At 42.7% G+C, this 15,000-nt stretch overlaps 8 non-coding genes across 8 annotated transcripts; 2 read left to right on the top strand and 6 right to left on the bottom strand.

Moving 5' to 3' along the window:
- Positions 1-1,368: 1,368 nt before the first annotated feature.
- trnak-cuu (transfer RNA lysine (anticodon CUU)) lies at positions 1,369-1,441 on the bottom strand. The gene has a single exon. It is a non-coding gene; the product is annotated as a tRNA-Lys (tRNA).
- An 845-nt stretch (positions 1,442-2,286) lies between these two features.
- Positions 2,287-2,427, bottom strand: LOC141283666 (U4 spliceosomal RNA). Its single transcript, XR_012338189.1, has one exon. It is a non-coding gene; the product is annotated as a U4 spliceosomal RNA (small nuclear RNA).
- Positions 2,428-2,890: 463 nt separating this feature from the next.
- Positions 2,891-2,972, top strand: trnas-gcu (transfer RNA serine (anticodon GCU)). Its single transcript has one exon. It is a non-coding gene; the product is annotated as a tRNA-Ser (tRNA).
- A 4,869-nt stretch (positions 2,973-7,841) lies between these two features.
- trnak-cuu (transfer RNA lysine (anticodon CUU)) lies at positions 7,842-7,914 on the bottom strand. Its single transcript has one exon. It is a non-coding gene; the product is annotated as a tRNA-Lys (tRNA).
- An 858-nt stretch (positions 7,915-8,772) lies between these two features.
- LOC141283968 (U4 spliceosomal RNA) lies at positions 8,773-8,913 on the bottom strand. The gene has a single exon (XR_012338340.1). It is a non-coding gene; the product is annotated as a U4 spliceosomal RNA (small nuclear RNA).
- Positions 8,914-11,276: 2,363 nt separating this feature from the next.
- On the top strand, positions 11,277-11,358 carry trnas-gcu (transfer RNA serine (anticodon GCU)). The gene has a single exon. It is a non-coding gene; the product is annotated as a tRNA-Ser (tRNA).
- A 742-nt stretch (positions 11,359-12,100) lies between these two features.
- Positions 12,101-12,174, bottom strand: trnan-guu (transfer RNA asparagine (anticodon GUU)). Its single transcript has one exon. It is a non-coding gene; the product is annotated as a tRNA-Asn (tRNA).
- A 1,114-nt stretch (positions 12,175-13,288) lies between these two features.
- On the bottom strand, positions 13,289-13,429 carry LOC141284928 (U4 spliceosomal RNA). The gene has a single exon (XR_012338516.1). It is a non-coding gene; the product is annotated as a U4 spliceosomal RNA (small nuclear RNA).
- Positions 13,430-15,000: the final 1,571 nt, after the last annotated feature.

Below are 15,000 nucleotides of genomic sequence, written 5' to 3'. Positions count from 1 at the left end.
AAACCATGTTTAATTTTTGTAAGGGATGTCTATATAACATTGAATTTTCATTTCAATTATTATTTGTAGCACTTGCATCTGTTTATATAAATAGTAATCCATCTGCAAACACAAAACTTGATTACTACATTCACACATAGCAAAATCACATTAAATGATAATTAGAAATGTCTACAACTAAACATATTTTTAAATCCAAATCAAACTTTAAATAGAATAAATGTGTTTACTATGCAAAATTACAGGCAAATGGTGTTTTATATGTGAGATTATAGGCAAATCATGAAAACAAAACATGATTATTACACTTTCACTTTAGTAAAAGCATGGTAAATTACTTGTTTTTTTCATTCATATTTTAATTTATAGTAAGACTGTGTTTACACTTAAAGAACGAGTAAACTGAGTTTAATAAGTACGATTATAGGCACAATTGTGTTTAATATGTGAGATTATAGGCAAGGAAACATGATTACTACACTTTCACTATAGTAAAGCCATGGTAAATGACGACAAACACAAGCACAACGTTTTTTGTTGTTGCTATTCATTCAGATTTTCATTTATAGTAAGACTGTGTTCATACAGTTGTAATCGATCAGCCAAAAACACAACATGGTTACTACGATTCACTATAGTAAAAACACGGTAAACTGTCATAAGGAATGACTGCACTTACAGCTGAAACGCGTTTTTTCCACCATTTAAATAGAACTTAAGAACGTGTAAATAGACTTTAGAAAGTAAGATTACATTTAAACGGTGTTTCATTATGGGCAATTCGCGAGTCAAAAGTTTGTGAACACAAAACACAGATGAATGACGGACGAAAACGTAACGAGTTACCAATTGAGAACATTGTAAACAGAGAGAAAGAAAGAAGAAAACATGTATTACTTACATTGAAAAGTTATCCTATATTCCGTTCGTCTGATTTTTGAACCTGACTTAGAATGAAACTAAGCATGGTGAGTGGCTCTCAACAAAGGAGCTCGAGCGATGCGATTGGCGCCTCGTCCATTCTCACAATGGACGGCGAGCGACGCGATTGGCTCTCATCCATTCTCACAATGGACGGCGAGCGACGCGATTGGCTCTCGTCCATTCTCACAATGGACGGCGAGATTGGCGATTGGACGAGGAGACAGCCGCGGAAACAGACGATCCTGCTCCAGCCGCTGCTGCTTGCTGCCGCCGGATCACCGGTGTAAAAGAAAGGGTTAGGGTTAGTGATTAAAATCGCTCGCACTAACAGCGACATCTGTTTTGAAAGATTTTTCCGGAGCTCGCAAAGTACGCTCAGCCTGCGCGGCGAATGGGCACGCTGGAGCCCGCCACCCTTTTGGGAAGAAAGAGAGTCAACTGAGCCGCCCAACGTGGGGCTCGAACCCACGACCCTGAGATTAAGAGTCTCATGCTCTACCGACTGAGCTAGCCGGGCTGGTCATGGGCTTCTTCACCGGGTTGGACCCAGTTTTCATCGGCCCCCAAATTACACAGGCGAAACGGAGGCTCTCGCGTTGTGCGAGACTGTCGAGCCCTCCCCGTGGGTAGGGCTTAGAGCAGGCTTAGAGTTTTCTTCTGTCGGTTTTGACCCAATCTGTTTTTGGGAAGCGCAGTTTGACCCAGCAGTGCGGGCCAACAACACGTTCTGTTTTGCCGCGTGAAGGCGGGCCAATGCTTTGGACAGTGTATGGTTGAGATGTGATTTTCCACCAATTTGGGGCACCTCAAGGATGATTTCATGGGAAATGGCAAACTGCTGTAGCGTTTGGCCAACAAGCCAAAGCTACAAAGGATGTACCGGTGCCCCGTCGTCCGAGCAGAATCCACATTCGGCCGTAATCGGAGGTTACTACTAACGTTCGATTGTGTCTCATAGGGAGTCTGACGCAGGACCTCAGTGGAAAACAGGCCCTCGGCGGCTGAAACAAAAGACGAAGAAGGCATCCACATGCACATGATTCAGGAGTGTTAAACAAAGAAACCACGCAAGATGACGAGGTGGTTCAGCGGTTAAGGCGGTGGAAGGCTAATACATTGTGCTCGACATGCACTGGAAGCTTTAGCGCCACTGAGAGCCCACCGGACCAGACAGGCCCAACCTGTTTACGATGGGTAACGGTGAGCGGTAATTGCGCTGCAGTTTAATGACATCCGTCTTGAGGACATATTTAAAAAACAACAAGCCTTCTGGCTCTGGCGCACAATCATCAGCAGACACCTTTTTGACGAGAAACAAAACCTAAACGAAACAAGGCTACTTTTTCTCAACAATACTCTGAGCCTCCAGAGAGGCTAGCAAAAATTGCCAAAGCTGACTGTATTTCAAGTCATCCTGGCGGGGTATTGGGTAAAGTTTTCAACCAGCAATGATCGCGCCTCGGATAAACCTCATAGGCTACAATATTGCCTCTGCGAAAGAATGCCGGCGACGGTCGTGACCTTTTCAGGCACCTACGTGGATGTGAACCGACAAGGTGGTAGCAAGCTTTAAACTGCCGCACAAACAGTCTCCTGGCACGGGTTGCTGCACCGTGTTTCTACGGAACAGATTAGAGGTGTGTAAAAGACGGCTCATTCACTATTCCCTCTGTGCTCAAAACAGCCTGCTGAAAGCACAGCAGCAGCAGCTGAAAAGGTCCGCAGCATGGCCTCTCTCAGTCAGCAAGGGAGCGGGGAGGCCGAGTGGTTAAGGCGATGGACTGCTAATCCCATCCTTGTCGTTCGGTTCCTTTAGCACTGGACCTTAATCTAGGTCCTGGGGACCCCATGCTGAACTTTTTGTGTGTCCTCCTTATCTAACACACTCAGTTCAGTTCTTTGAGTTCTCTACTAATGAGCTGATGATCTGAATCGGGAGTGCTAAATAAAAGGCGCCACGTAATATGACGAGGTGGCCGAGTGGTTAAGGCGATGGACTGCTAATCCATTGTGCTCTGCACGCGTGGGTTCGAATCCCATCCTCGTCGTTCGGTACGTTTAGCAGTGATCCTCGTTCCTGGGGACCCCACTCTGCAATTTTTGTGTCTTCCCTATCTGACACACTCAGTTCAGTTTATTGATACCTGCCGCAAAGTCTTGCGAACATTTTGACAAAACAACAAGTCTTCTGGCTCCGGCAGGCTACGATCGGTGGACACCTCTTTGACGAGGACCAACAACCAGCCACGCCAATAAAAGGAAACAAAACGAAGCAAGACTATCTTTCTCAACAAGCCTCCAGAGAGATTGGCAAAAATTGCCGATGCTGACTGTATTTCAAGTCATCCCGGTGGGGTATTGACTTTGTGGCAACATGGAACTTTTGCATCTACATTAATATTAGTCTGTTTCTTCTTATTCTGAGGTCACCGTAGCCACCAGATCCATTCTGTATTCCGATCTGATGGTCACTACAGTCCCCCGGTTCCAGTCCGTACCAAGAGCAGATGGTGGATCAGCACCTTCAGCCGAATGTCAGCGGATACTATGTCAACTAGATGAGCCCCAGAGACAGATCATCAGTAAAGAAGGCATCCACATGCCACAGCAAACTACTCGAGCTGGTGAAAATGTTCACCAAACACCCTCCGCTGAATTCTTTTAAAACAAGCCAGCTTATTGAAGGTGCACAAGATAAACGCCCTGAGAAAGCTGTGCCTCGCAACCCTAAGAATGGCATAGGCGTCAGTGGACACCTGACGCGCGTGCAAAACTCCGGCATTTCACACGTCCCTGGGTGGGCTCGAACCACCAACCTTTCGGTTAACAGCCGAACGCGCTAACCGATTGCGCCAAAGCTGGGGAACAATAGTCTGTTAAGGGGGGGGAAGAAAAGGAAGGAGGGGGGAGAAGGGGGAAAAGAGAAAAAGAAAGAAAAAAGAGAGAGAAAAGAAAAAAATGAGGAGAAAAGAAGTGAAAGGGAATTTTATCTCTTTGTCCTTTAAAGCAATGTTTTTGGAGTGTATATTTACAATAAATTATCTGAAAAAAAAATGTTTTCTCTATTTTCCTGTACATTTATATGGGACTAAGGATGATCACAAGCTTTCCAGTTCATATTACAGTGTTGCCATAGATTGAAGTGTTTACTGAATGTTTTATTTATCAGTAATTATCACATAAATGATGTCCAAATGAATGAAATCATTTTTGAAATGACAAATTAATATTTTTTTTAGATTTATATGACTGATTATTGATATTTTATTCAAAGTTTTTGCACTTTAAATATATTTCGGCTGTAGTTATGTTCTAAAACTTATAGTACAAAAAATTGTACATTTATGTATTAAATCATCCCCAAATTTATCAACATTTTTAAAAGGGCGTATAACTGTTTAATGATACTGTAACAATGACAAACAAAAAGAGTTATTTGATCATGACCAAACTTTTATTTTTCAATCAGTCACATCAATCACTATACATATAAACAAAACCGTCCAATGTCCATGGCTCTGTCTTGTGCATTAACTGCAAGTGAAATGAACAGAAAGCACAAAACAATACAAATGAATAAAACTTTAAAATATTAATGACTCCTGTGCATGTTTTGAAAGTGCAAAAGAACAGAAAGCAGAAAACAATACCGATAAATAAAACTTTATCCCCTTTCTTTTTTGGACTCTTATGGATGGCACAGAGCTTGAAATGGTCTCTATCAGGCGACAACAATCTGGCCACTGGGCAAGTGGGGCAGTGGTGGTGAATGTCTGCCTCTTCACGCTCTCCACTCCTGGAGTGACCCTGTGTCCAGCCTGCTCTGGTGTCTGACAGCAAACACCACTCTCTTCTTATCGTAATCCAGCAGGTTCTGCCAACTATATTGCCCACCTAAGCAGAGAGAGCATATAATACATGGCAAATGAGAAAACAAAACAAGTGGTAGTGTTAACATGGGACAGGTCAAGAAGAAAAAGTAGAGAAACTGACCTGCTGGTTGGTGAGAGCCAGAGATGGCTGATTCCTGAGCTCCACAAGATACTCCACAAGGCTGTCCACTTTTGTCCAGCACACCAGCACTATGCAAAGCCTGGGAGAAAAAAAAAACAGAAATGAACAGCATTATGAGTACAGTGAAGTTTGAATTTTCCTAGAAATTTAACAATATTACATGAAACACAATTACATACATGCATACAACAATATATTTACATACCACAGACTTGTCAGGAGATGCTGAGGCACCTGGCGTGAAGGAGGCATAGTAAAGGAAGGCACAGGCTGGGTGGAGGACAGAGAGAAGCTTGGGTCATCAGTAAGACTCGTCACAGTAATGTCAAGTGTTTGGTCCTCCTCAAAGCCCTCGTCTTCTTCATCCTCGCCTTCATCCACATCCTCCAGCATGTTCTCTGTCTCTTCTGAGTCAGGGTCCACTACCAGGGGCTGTCCAGTCTGACGCAGGAGGTAGTCAACACCAAGCAGCTCTCCTATAAAAAACCAAAACAAAATTTAATAAAAGGAAACACAAATACAGGATCAGTCAAAAGTTTGGACACATCACTATTTTTAATGTTTTTTGAAAGAAGTGCCTTATGCTCATCGATCCTGCATTTATTTGATCAAAATAAAGAAAACATCAGTAATATTGTAAAATGTCATTACAGTTTAAATTTATAGTTCCATAAACTTTAAATTCAAATTATTTCTGTCATCAACGCTGAATATTTAGCTATCATTTTAGAATTTAATTTATGACCAATGTTGGTCACAGTTGTGCTGCTTAATGTATTTTTTTATGTAATCTGTGATACTTTTTTTAGGATTCATTGAAGAATAAAAAGTTCAATAAAGAACAGCATTAGAAATCAAATAGAAAATCTTCTTTAACGATATACAGGACTGTTCAAAAGAGAAATTAATGCTGTTCTTTTAACTTTTTATTCATCAATGAATTCTGCAAAACATATCAGTTTTCATTTAAAAAAAATAAAAAATAAATACAAATATGCAGTACAAGTTTTTTTCCAGTATTTTTGATCAAATAATTGCAGGCTTAACAAGTCACTTCTTTCAAAAACATTAAACACAGTCATGTGTTAAAATGTTTGACAAATAATGTACACATTCATATTCTACAATGAGATACAGGTAACTTTACCTTCTGGTAGAGCTTGTACCACTTCCGCTGCCGTGGTGCTGGTCTGTTGCCTCCAGACGGACAAACCCCAGAGCTGGCAAAAGTCCTTAACCTGGCCATCCACTCGCCATCACCCATGACCTTGTGGCTCTTTGGCTTTGTGCTCATCTAAATATAATAGGGAAATAATAGTGAGTAAAGTGTATTTTTGCAAGTATTGGACAACTACACAAATAATTTTAATTTATTTATAATGATACAATCATATCTATTCAAGCTGACTAAATCATGGCACCCATTACAACAATTAAACATTATTTTATTACTAATAAAGCAAAATAAGGTTACACTTTCAAAGGTGTTAAACTACAATTATGCATATAAGTATTTGAATATTAAATTACCATATGCAGTTACTATAGGGATAAGACTAGTGTTTTGTTTGGTTTATAATTAGTTGCATCCAATTATTTATAATTTACTGTTATTGCTATAGTAACTACATATAGCGTGTATTAATGACAATGTAAAATAAAGTGTTACCCTCCCTTTATGTCTATATAACATTGCGTTTTCATTTTAATTATTATTTGTAGCACTTTTATCTGTGTTTATACAAATGGTAATCCATCTGCAAACTCAAAACTTGATTACTACAGTCACACATAGCAAAATCAAATTACATTTTAATTAGAAATGACAATTTCTACAACAAAACATTTTTTAAATCCTAATCAAACTGAAAAAAAAAGAATACATGTTTATTATGCAAAATTACAGGCAAATGGTGTTTTATATGAGAGATTTTAGGCAAGTCATGAAAACCAAACATGATCATTTCACTTTCACATTAGTAAAACCATGGTGATTTTTTCATTCACGATTTAATTCATAGTAAGACTGTTTATATTGAGTTTAATAAGTAAGATTACAGGCAAACTGTGTTTAATATGTGATATTATAGGCAAGGCATGAAAAGAAAACATGATTACTACACTTTCACTATAGTAAAACCATGGTAAATGACAATGAACACAAGCACAACGTTTTTTTGTTCATTCAGATTTTAATTTATAGTAAGACTGTGTTCATACAGTTGTAATCGATCAGCCAAAAACACAACTAGGCTTTCACTATGGTAATAACATGGTGAATTGTCATAAGGAATGACCATTTACAGCTGAAAAATAAATCCAACTTCAGAACGAGTAAATTTAGTTTAATGAGTAAGATTACAGGCAAACAGTGTTTAAAATGAGAGATTATAGGCAATTCATGAAAACAAAACATGATTACTACACTCTCACTATAGTAAAACCATGGTAAATAAAGATAAACACAAGGAAAATGGGTTTTGTTTGTTTTGTTCATTCGGATTTTAATTTATAGTAAGACTGTGTTCATACAGTTGTAATCGATCAGCCAAAAACACAACATGGTTACTACGATTCATTACAGTAAAAACACGGTAAATTGTCATAAAGAATGACTACATTTACATTTTGCGAGATCGGCGATTGGACGAGGAGACGGCCGCAGAAACAGACGATCCTGCTCCAGGTAGCGCCACAGAGACAGCCGCTGCTGCTTGCTGCCGCCGGATCACCGGTGTAAAAGAAAGGGTTAGGGTTAGTGATAGGGATTAAAATCGATCGCACTAACAGCGACATCTGTTTTGAAAGATGTTTCCGGAGCTCGCAAAATCCGCTCAGCCTGCGCGGCGAATGGGCACGCTGGAGCCCGCCACCCTTTTGGGAAGAAAGAGAGTCAACTGAGCCGCCCAACGTGGGGCTCGAACCCACGACCCTGAGATTAAGAGTCTCATGCTCTACCGACTGAGCTAGCCGGGCTGGTCGTGGGCTTCTTCACCGGGTCGGATCCAGTTTTCATCAGCCCCCAAATTACACAGGCGAAACGGAGGCTCTCGCGTTGTGCGAGACTGTCGAGCCCTCCCCGTGGGTAGGGCTTAGAGCAGGCTTAGAGTTTTCTTCTGTCGGTTTTGACCCAATCTGTTTTTGGGAAGCGCAGTTTGACCCAGCAGTGCGGGCCAACAACACGTTCTGTTTTGACGCGTGAAGGCGGGTCAATGCTTTGGACAGCGTATGGTTGAGATGTGATTTTCCACCAATTTGGGGCACCTTTCTTAAGGAAATCAAGGATGATTTCATGAGAAATGGCAAACTGCTGTAGCGTTTGGCTAACAAGCCAAAGCTACAAAGGATGTACCGGTGCCCCGTCGTCCGAGCAGAATCCACATTCGGCCGTAATCGGAGGTTACTACTAACGTTCGATTGTGTCTCATAGGGAGTTTGACGCAGGGCCTCAGTGGAAAACAGGCCCTCGGCGGCTGAAACAAAAGACGAAGAAGGCATCCACATGCACATGATTCAGGAGTGTTATACAAAGAAACCACGCAAGATGACGAGGTGGTCCAGCGGTTAAGGCGGTGGAAGGCTAATACATTGTGCTCGACATGCACTGGAAGCTTTAGCGCCACTGAGAGCCCACCGGACCAGACAGGCCCAACCTGTTTACGATGGGTAACGGTGAGCCGTAATTGCGCTGCAGTTTAATGATACCCGTCTTGAGGACATATTTACAAAACAACAAGCCTTCTGGCTCTGGCGCTCAATCATCAGCAGACACCTTTTTGACGAGAAACAAAACCTAAACGAAACAAGGATACTTTTTCTCAACAATACTCTAAGCCTCCAGAGAGGCTAGCAAAAATTGCCAAAGCTGACTGTATTTCAAGTCATCCTGGCGGGGTATTGGGTAAAGTTTTCAACCAGCAATGATCGCGCCTCGGATGAACCTCATAGGCTACAATATTGCCTCTGCGAAAGAATGCCGGCGACGGTCGTGACCTTTTCAGGCACCTACGTGGATGTGAACCGACAAGGTGGTAGCAAGCTTTAAACTGCCGCACAAACAGTCTCCTGGCACGGGTTGCTGCACCGTGTTTCTACGGAACAGATTAGAGGTGTGTAAAAGACGGGTCATTCACTATTCCCTCTGTGCTCAAAACAGCCTGCTGAAAGCACAGCAGCAGCAGCTGAAAAGGTCCGCAGCATGGCCTCTCTCAGTCAGCAAGGGGGCGGGGAGGCCGAGTGGTTAACCCCCTGCGGACGAAAAACGCCCTGGGGCGTTTTGAGGCAGTTTCCCAAAAGGAACTTTAATTACTTTGTCATTTCTGATTGTACAGATAAAAGCAGTACATCAATCGAATCTGTAAAGGGTCTACTTTTATTTGTATATACTCACAAAATCAAAAAAACATTGTGATTTTGCAAAATAAAGAAAACAAAAAGGGTGTGCTGTCTGCCGCGTTGATCTCCGTGATCTTCATTCAGAAAGGCGTCAGTAAAATAGACTATAACTCAGCCAATATACAACACAGAGACATGAGCAATATGTCTAGACAAAGCTTGATATGTATACTTTTAAACGAAGTAAGTTTTACCGAAAACAAATATCCTGTGATAAAATAATCAATATGAAACCAACACGATGTCCAGTCTCTCCGGTCTGCTTCATTATTTTATAATTAGATCACGCCCACGAGCTGTTCGCTATTCATATTCAAATCGTCCACGTGAGGGCGCCGCGCCAAAAGTAGACGCCCACATCACGGTAAACAAAGGAGAAACTTCGTTCAAGTTAGTCATTTCTGGAAGAAGACTCTGTCAGGAATAAAACGTACTTCAGAAGACATGAGTAAGTTTTTTTTTCTCTTATTAGCCTACTTAGTTGTTACTGTGACAGAATGTGCAAACATTTTACCAGTTAAGACTTTTTGCCAACTATAATTCCTGACTACAGCAAGTGAAACATTATAAAGTACGTTTCATTTCACTGCATCTAAAGGACTCACGATTCCAGTATGTTTTTAATAGTCTGTTCAATAAAGAATGATGCAATATAAAGGTTATAGTGTTCACATTTAAGCTTAACAGTTATAATATAGCCTAGTTTCTTTGTATTCACACAAAGCATGCTTATGTTTGACTATAAGATCATAATTATTTATTTAGTTATTAATGTATCTTACAACAGTAGGATGTAATATGAGGGTTTACACTTAGTGTATGTTTTGACAATATGTATTAATACTGTGTTCTCGAATGGATGTTTAACACGATTTTTATTTAGTTTCTCAGATATAAAATGTCCTTTTTACTGTTGTACAAAATGCGTGGGTCTATGACTACAAAATCATAATATATATATAAATAAATAGTATGATGCTGTTGATATTAACATGCTCACAGATGTTTTGTTTTGTTGTTTTTAGTGATTGTAAACCTGCTCAACACATGAATCCTGCTGACATTTACTTGAGTCTCCTCAAACTGTTTTCCTGAGAGCACTGTACCATCTTCAGATGTTAAAGAAGTTCACAAGTGAATCTCAAGTTATTTTTCTTGATAAATAAATCTATTCAAAATAAGCTACAAACATATTTTGTCCTTATATTCCTCCTTCATTCATTCCTTTGTTCCTCTCAGTCATCTGACTGAATAACTAATTATGCGGCTCATTATGCAGGTCTTTGTCTTCTCAGGTGTGAATCACAGCATTATTCATGATCATTCACGCCTTCTTCGCATACAGCCATTCTAAACAAAAAGTGTCTTCAAAAATTTAAATCAATATACTGTTTTGTGTAAACAAGTGAACGAGATGATTTTCACATCATTTGATAGAAAAAACTCTAGCCTAACACATCCAGTTCTCAAAGTCTTGTGAAAAAATATTCTGTATGTGTTTCATGACTTTATTTCAGTGACTTCAAAAATTTTGTTTTTCACTAAGCACGCATAAACGTTGTTTTCTCAAAAACACCAACATGTACATTCATGTTGCTTACATATTATTGTAGCCCAAATTGTGCTGATTACAATATAATCAGATTTGGGCCATTCATATGTTTTTAAGATACTGAAAAAAGCACAAATGTCAGGGCATGTCAAAACTTTTTCAGGGCCCAAAAACACCCTCAGTCCCCAGAGGGTTAAGGCGATGGACTGCTAATCCCATCCTTGTCGTTCGGTTCCTTTAGCACTGGACCTTAATCTAGGTCCTGGGGACCCCATGCTGAACTTTTTGTGTGTCCTCCTTATCTAACACACTCAGTTCAGTTCTTTGAGTTCTCTACTAATGAGCTGATGATCTGAATCGGGAGTGCTAAATAAAAGGCGGCACGTAATATGACGAGGTGGCCGAGTGGTTAAGGCGATGGACTGCTAATCCATTGTGCTCTGCACGCGTGGGTTCGAATCCCATCCTCGTCGTTCGGTACGTTTAGCAGTGATCCTAGTTCCTGGGGACCCCACTCTGCAATTTTTGTGTGTCTTCCCTATCTGACACACTCAGTTCAGTTTATTGATACCTGCCGCAAAGTCTTGAGAACATATTGACAAAACAACAAGTCTTCTGGCTCCGGCACGCTACGATCGGTGGACACCTCTTTGACGAGGACCAACAACCAGCCACGCCAATAAAAGGAAACAAAACGAAGCAAGACTATCTTTCTCAACAAGCCTCCAGAGAGATTGGCAAAAATTGCCGATGCTGACTGTATTTCAAGTCATCCCGGTGGGGTATTGACTTTGTGGCAACATGGAACTTTTGCATCTACATTAATATTAGTCTGTTTCTTCTTATTCTGAGGTCACCGTAGCCACCAGATCCATTCTGTATTCCGATCTGATGGTCACTACAGTCCCCCGGTTCCAGTCCGTACCAAGAGCAGATGGTGGATCAGCACCTTCAGCCGAATGTCAGCGGATACTATGTCAACTAGATGAGCCCCAGAGACAGATCATCGGTAAAGAAGGCATCCACATGCCACAGCAAACTACTCGAGCTGGTGAAAATGTTCACCAAACACCCGCCGCTGAATTCTTTTAAAACAAGCCAGCTTATTGAAGGTGCACAAGATAAACGCCCTGAGAAAGCTGTGCCTCGCAACCCTAAGAATGGCATAGGCGTCAGTGGACACCTGACGCGCGTGCAAAACTCCGGCATTTCACACGTCCCTGGGTGGGCTCGAACCACCAACCTTTCAGTTAACAGCCGAACGCGCTAACCGATTGCGCCACAGAGACAGCCGCTGCTGCTTGCTGCTGCCGGATCACCGGTGTAAAAGAAAGGGTTAGGGTTAGTGATAGGGATTAAAATCGCTCGCACTAACCGCGACATCTGTTTTGAAAGATGTTTCCGGAGCTCTCAAAATCCGCTCAGCCTGCGCGGCGAATGGGCACGCTGGAGCCCGCCACCCTTTTGGGAAGAAAGAGAGTCAACTGAGCCGCCCAACGTGGGGCTCGAACCCACGACCCTGAGATTAAGAGTCTCATGCTCTACCGACTGAGCTAGCCGTGCTGGTCGTGGGCTTCTTCACCGGGTCGGACCCAGTTTTCATCGGCCCCCAAATTACACAGGCGAAACGGAGGCTCTCGCGTTGTGCGAGACTGTCGAGCCCTCCCCGTGGGTAGGGCTTAGAGCAGGCTTAGAGTTTTCTTCTGTCGGTTTTGACCCAATCTGTTTTTGGGAAGCGCAGTTTGACCCAGCAGTGCAAGCCAACAACACGTTCTGTTTTGACGCGTGAAGGCGGGTCAATGCTTTGGACAGCGTATGGTTGAGATGTGATTTTCCACCAATTTGGGGCACCTTTCTTAAGGAAATCAAGGATGATTTCATGGGAAATGGCAAACTGCTGTAGCGTTTGGCTAACAAGCCAAAGCTACAAAGGATGTACCGGTGCCCCGTCGTCCGAGCAGAATCCACATTCGGCCGTAATCGGAGGTTACTACTAACGTTCGATTGTGTCTCATAGGGAGTTTGACGCAGGGCCTCAGTGGAAAACAGGCCCTCGGCGGCTGAAACAAAAGACGAAGAAGGCATCCACATGCACATGATTCAGGAGTGTTATACAAAGAAACCACGCAAGATGACGAGGTGGTCCAGCGGTTAAGGCGGTGGAAGGCTAATACATTGTGCTCGACATGCACTGGAAGCTTTAGCGCCACTGAGAGCCCACCGGACCAGACAGGCCCAACCTGTTTACAATGGGTAACGGTGAGCCGTAATTGCGCTGCAGTTTAATGATACCCGTCTTGAGGACATATTTACAAAACAACAAGCCTTCTGGCTCTGGCGCTCAATCATCAGCAGACACCTTTTTGACGAAAAACAAAACCTAAACGAAACAAGGATACTTTTTCTCCAGAGAGGCTAGCAAAAATTGCCAAAGCTGACTGTATTTCAAGTCATCCTGGCGGGGTATTGGGTAAAGTTTTCAACCAGCAATGATCGCGCCTCGGATAAACCTCATAGGCTACAATATTGCCTCTGCGAAAGAATGCCGGCGACGGTCGTGACCTTTTCAGGCACCTACGTGGATGTGAACCGACAAGGTGGTAGCAAGCTTTAAACTGCCGCACAAACAGTCTCCTGGCACGGGTTGCTGCACCGTGTTTCTACGGAACAGATTAGAGGTGTGTAAAAGACGGCTCATTCACTATTCCCTCTGTGCTCAAAACAGCCTGCTGAAAGCACAGCAGCAGCAGCTGAAAAGGTCCGCAGCATGGCCTCTCTCAGTCAGCAAGGGGGCGGGGAGGCCGAGTGGTTAAGGCGATGGACTGCTAATCCCATCCTTGTCGTTCGGTTCCTTTAGCACTGGACCTTAATCTAGGTCCTGGGGACCCCATGCTGAACTTTTTGTGTGTCCTCCTTATCTAACACACTCAGTTCAGTTCTCTGAGTTCTCTACTAATGAGCTGATGATCTGAATCGGGAGTGCTAAATAAAAGGTGCCACGTAGTATGACGAGGTGGCCGAGTGGTTAAGGCGATGGACTGCTAATCCATTGTGCTCGGCACGCGTGGGTTCGAATCCCATCCTCGTCGTTCGGTGCGTTTAGCAGTGATCCTCGTTCCTGGGGACCCCACTCTGCAATTTTTGCGTGTCTTCCCTATCTGACACACTCAGTTCAGTTTATTGATACCTGCCGCAAAGTCTTGAGAACATATTGACAAAACAACAAGTCTTCTGGCTCCGGCACGCTACGATCGGTGGACACCTCTTTGACGAGGACCAACAACCAGCCACGCCAATAAAAGGAAACAAAACGAAGCAAGACTATCTTTCTCAACAAGCCTCCAGAGAGATTGGCAAAAATTGCCGATGCTGACTGTATTTCAAGTCATCCCGGTGGGGTATTGACTTTGTGGCAACATGGAACTTTTGCATCTACATTAATATTAGTCTGTTTCTTCTTATTCTGAGGTCACCGTAGCCACCAGATCCATTCTGTATTCCGATCTGATGGTCACTACAGTCCCCCGGTTCCAGTCCGTACCAAGAGCAGATGGTGGATCAGCACCTTCAGCCGAATGTCAGCGGATACTATGTCAACTAGATGAGCCCCAGAGACAGATCATCGGTAAAGAAGGCATCCACATGCCACAGCAAACTACTCGAGCTGGTGAAAATGTTCACCAAACACCCGCCGCTGAATTCTTTTAAAACAAGCCAGCTTATTGAAGGTGCACAAGATAAACGCCCTGAGAAAGCTGTGCCTCGCAACCCTAAGAATGGCATAGGCGTCAGTGGACACCTGACGCGCGTGCAAAACTCCGGCATTTCACACGTCCCTGGGTGGGCTCGAACCACCAACCTTTCAGTTAACAGCCGAACGCGCTAACCGATTGCGCCAAAGCTGGGGAACAATAGTCTGTTAAGGGGGGGGAGGAAAAGGAAGGAGGGGGAAGAAGGGGGAAAAGAGAAAAAGAAAGAAAAAAAGAGAGAAAAAATGAGGAGAAAAGAAATGAAAGGGAATTTTATCTCTTTGAACTGTTTTTGGAGTGTATATTTACAATAAATTATCTGAAAAAAAAAATGTTTTCTCTGTTTTCCTGTACATTTATATGGGA

Source organism: Garra rufa, chromosome 1 (assembly GCF_049309525.1).
Source record: "Garra rufa chromosome 1, GarRuf1.0, whole genome shotgun sequence".
NCBI classification, from domain to species: domain Eukaryota; kingdom Metazoa; phylum Chordata; class Actinopteri; order Cypriniformes; family Cyprinidae; genus Garra; species Garra rufa.
Note: the sequence above shows the minus strand (reverse complement) of the source record. Positions and strands in the feature narration are given on the sequence as shown.